Source organism: Fukomys damarensis, unplaced genomic scaffold (assembly GCF_012274545.1).
Source record: "Fukomys damarensis isolate Sample0158 unplaced genomic scaffold, DMR_v1.0_HiC HiC_scaffold_12, whole genome shotgun sequence".
Lineage (NCBI taxonomy): Eukaryota > Metazoa > Chordata > Mammalia > Rodentia > Bathyergidae > Fukomys > Fukomys damarensis.
In genome coordinates, this window is record NW_022900924.1 from 56,115,870 (window position 1) to 56,120,054 (window position 4,185).

The 4,185-nt window shown below is 53.9% G+C and overlaps 1 long non-coding RNA gene across 1 annotated transcript; it reads right to left on the reverse strand.

Moving 5' to 3' along the window:
• Positions 1-1,972: 1,972 nt before the first annotated feature.
• On the reverse strand, positions 1,973-3,990 carry LOC104862405. The gene is made up of 3 exons (XR_780303.1): positions 3,786-3,990; positions 2,243-2,407; positions 1,973-2,130 (listed from the first exon to the last, which is right to left on the reverse strand). It is a non-coding gene; the product is annotated as an uncharacterized LOC104862405 (long non-coding RNA).
• Between the last annotated feature and the right edge of the window lie 195 nt (positions 3,991-4,185).

A 4,185-nucleotide genomic window follows, 5' to 3' on the forward strand; every position in this document is an offset into this window, starting at 1 on the left:
TCCTTGTTGGTGGCCCCCTGACCTTGGGAAAGTCACTTGTCACCACTGCACATGCCCCGTGCTCCCCGCAGAGACTCGCGTGTGCTGTGACCCCCACAGCCCCTGTCGCCCACCGTCTTCTCCCTTTGTGCTTCAGCCTGGGCGCCACCTCCTCCAGGAAGCCTCCCTGGCAAGAGCTCTGAGGCTGCTCATATCATCGGGTTGCCCAGCATCCATTCCCTTCCTCCAGGGAAGCCCCAGTGTTGCTATGGAAGCCAGGTGAGCCCCTTCTGTCCCTGGCTGGGTTTTCTGCTGGGAGCCACCCAACATTTGGATAGGGGACATGAGGCCTCCCTCTCACCTCCCTACAACTCTGGCTCTCAGGGCTCTGTGTGGGGACCCACATTTCTTGTTTTCCCAAATCAAATTAAAGGAGACACACAGCCCCTTTACTTATGGGATGTGTCACACGTCCTTGACAGTCGCTTGTTGGGGGCAGGGTCTCACCGTGTTGTCCAAGCTGAACGCCTGGGCTTAAGCAATCCTCCTGCTTCAGCCTCTCCAGGAGCGGGGACTTCAGGCCTGCACCACTGTGCCCAGATCCCTCTGGATCGTACCAAAATGGGGGGGGGTAGGAAATGAGGGAGGGCCCAGGGGGGGTCAGCAATGTTACTGTGGTTCCTTCCAGGTGCTGCTTGTTCCTGACCTTGCTCTATTGCACCTGGTGACCAGGGACACTGGGCACTGCAGTGGCAGCACAGGCCCTGCCCTCAAGCAAGTCCCTATATTGCAGTCTCCCGGCAACCTGCTCCCTTGGCCCCAGCCCATCCATGCCCCTCCATCTCCCCGGCCCAGAGGCTCCCGCCCCCAGGGACACCACTGGGTCCCCCCAGGAACAGAGCTGAGCCAGGCCTCTCTCCAGCTGCCAGGAGCAGCAGAGGTGTGACCAAAATATATGCTGAATGTTTACTTTTTTAAAAATTTACTGCAGTAAAAGACACATCGCTGTGAATTCCCCTCCAAATCCTCCTCTTGGAACACACTCGTCCCTTCGTCCTCGCCACTTCCTGCAGCAGCTCTGGAGTCCTCTTTCCTGAGGGTCTTTAGCTGCGCTGTCCTAGCTGCCTCCCTGTCTTGAACGGATTGAAAACACTGACCATTCGAGGTCATTGTGACTTGGGAGAAGAGCCAGAGTCACAGGGTGCCAGATCCAGTGAACAAGGTGGGTGAGGACACACCAAGATATTTTTTGACACGACTTACCATAAGCGTTTGATCCACCTCAGGGTAACCAGAGATACAGTGAATGTTTCAACTTTTCTAAATCTATTAGAGTAAAAGGCACATTACCATGGATCTCCCTCGGATCCCTCCCCCTCAGCCCAAATACACGCATCCCATTAGTCTCTGCAATGTATGTGCTGGGTAATGAGGATTTTTAAATTTAAGCATCGATCCTACACTTCGAGCACCCTATGTGGATGTGTGATGGAAACAGGTGGCTCAGGTGTGTTTTTTGGGTGAAAATTGTGTAACATAAAATTATCCATTTTAAAGGAACAGCTCACACTTCAGTGATGATGACCGCACGGCTCCCCAAGCCCTGGGTCAGGCCCTCTTGTGCCTCTCACCTGCTATGGATGGCACACATCAATCCACTCATCAAAAGGCTTTTTTTTTTTTTTTTTGGTTTTTTGAGACAGGGTCTCACTATGTAGTTCACACTGACCTGGAACTCACTGTGTAGCCGAGGCTGGTCTGGAAGTCACAGTGATCCTCCTGCCTCAGCCTCCCAAGTGCTGGGATTACAGGAGTGCACCATCACACCTGGAAAGGCCTTTTTGATTGTGAAAAAGAAAGGTTTATTCTAGTGAACACAGACTAACATCAGGGAGAGATGCTAGCTGAGAAAAGTTGAGTTTATTTCCCCCATGAGTGGATGGCTGACACCAGGAGACAGATTAGCAGCTACCTGGGGAAAGAATTAGGCTTATGTAGGTACCGAAGGGCCTCAGGAATGTGGGTGAGTCCAAGGACTATGTCGGTGTGTAGGCAGTCCCCGGACTTTTCGGTGCCAGGAGATTGTCTTCTGAGTACTGAGAAGCTGCCTGCAGTCTGGGGAAAGCAGCCTGTGTGCTTTGTCCTGTTTCCCTGTGCAGGATTCACTTCAGTCAGGCCTGACGGAGCCTTGTCCCTCAGTCCCAGAGACCCCCGTGCAGAGCAGTCACCTTCCGCCCCTGTTTCCCTAGCCCCTGGCAATCACCAGTGTGCTTTCCGTCTGTAGATGAATCCGCCTGGGTGGCACTGAAGTAGAACTTTACAGCAGGTGGCCTTTGTAGGCGGCTTCTTTCTCGTAGCATGTTTTTGAGGTTTGTGTACATTTAGGGTGTGTCAGAACTTCACTCCTTTTCACATCTGAGGAGCTCTCCTGTGTAGATAGGTCACGTTAGCACATATTTGCCCACGGACAAACACAGACACAAAACTTCACAGTAGCACGCATCTGTCATCCCTGCTCAGGAGGCTGAGGTAGGAGGATCCCCGAGATCAAGGCCAGCCTGGGCTACATAGCAAGACACTGTCTCAAAACAACAACAACACTGTTTCCACAAATGGGTAAACAAGCCGCCAACATCTGCAAGTCCCGTGATTTTATTCAGATGTTGTCATACTTGAGAAATCAGATCTCTCTCCCTGGGCCCCAGCTGCTGCCCACGACAATACTAAGGGCTGCTGAGTGGCCCTTTGGACAGGGCTTGGGCTGCAGCTCTCCCAGCCTGTTCGGCCAGGTCCCCTCCTCCCTGGCTGTCAAGCACAGCCCCCTGCCTGACCGCAGAGGTGCCTGAGAATCCCAGCCTGACCCTCAGAACACAAACCCAGCGGGCCAGGGATTTACTCAGTGGTTCCACTGCCTGCCTTGTAAGCACAAGGACCCGAATTCGATCCTTGGTACCAAAACACAAAACACACAAACCCAGGGCTTTGGGAAGGGCCAGGAAGGTGCCTTCTCTCCTTGTGAGGACAAGATGTCATTAGTGCAGCTCAAAGCTCTGAGACAGCCTGTGCTGGGCACTGTGGCCAAGTCACCAGCATGTCTTCTTTACCATGGGGTCTCTGTCCTGGCTTGGCCTGGCCAGGTCACACCAATGAATGCACATGCTGTGGCTGTCACCAGTACACACACACACACACACACACACTGCATATATACAAACACATCTGCCTATGGGGGAAATGAAGGATGGCCCAAGTTGCATGAGTTCACAAATACATGGTTTATTATGACCCAAACAGAATTTTTCTTAGGGTCAAAGGACTAGTCACTTCCCTCATTGCTGGGACAAAATCCCTGAGGCCCACAACTTAAGGGAGGAGAGGTTTATTTTGGCTCATGCTCCAGTGCCTAGTTGGCTGGCTCCAAGGCAGGGCAGCTGGGCAGAAGGGCCTGGCAGAGGAGGCCTGCTCAGGGCATGGTGGACAGGAAGTCCAGTGACCACCTCTTCCAACCTGGCCCTGCCTCCTAACCTCAATCAGCTCCAAGCCACACAACGCAGTCACCCTCCAAAGCCCACCTATGAGCCATGAGTGTCTTGAGGGACAGCTAAACCATGGCAGAGGCTAGGAACTTGGGCAAGCCTCACAGGGAAGGCCCTCCACAGACAAGGACAAGGACCACACAGAGACTGAGTGACACCATTTCAAGTCCTGCTGCTCTGCTGGGGTGGAGGCAGGGCCCCATGGTCAGGAAAGTCTGGTGGAATCCTGAGGTGAACATTTATAGGAGTGGCTCGGCCACCCCACCATACCTGTGATGACACCTGAGGCGGCCCCTCACGCCAGAGGCTTTGCCGGTAGCAGCAGGCAAAGGTGACGCTGCAAACTCCTGTCAGTGAGAGCAGCAGCTGACATCAGGGCATCAGGGTCTGCTGGGGCTTGACATCTCCTTCCCTAGGGGGACAAATGCTTTCCAAATCCTCACATACACACAGGAGAATGGAATCCCCAGGCCGGGTGATCTGTAAAGATAAGAGACTTGTGCTGTCTCCTGACTGCAGAAGCTGAGAAGCCCAGCCAAGATCAGGAGACTGCATGTGGCTGGCTTCATGGAGGCCCTCAGGGTGCTGCAACTCATGGAGGAGTAGGAGGCGGGGCGCGGGGGGAGACACAGAATGACCTTGCTTCACAGCACCCCCCCCCCCCCCCCCG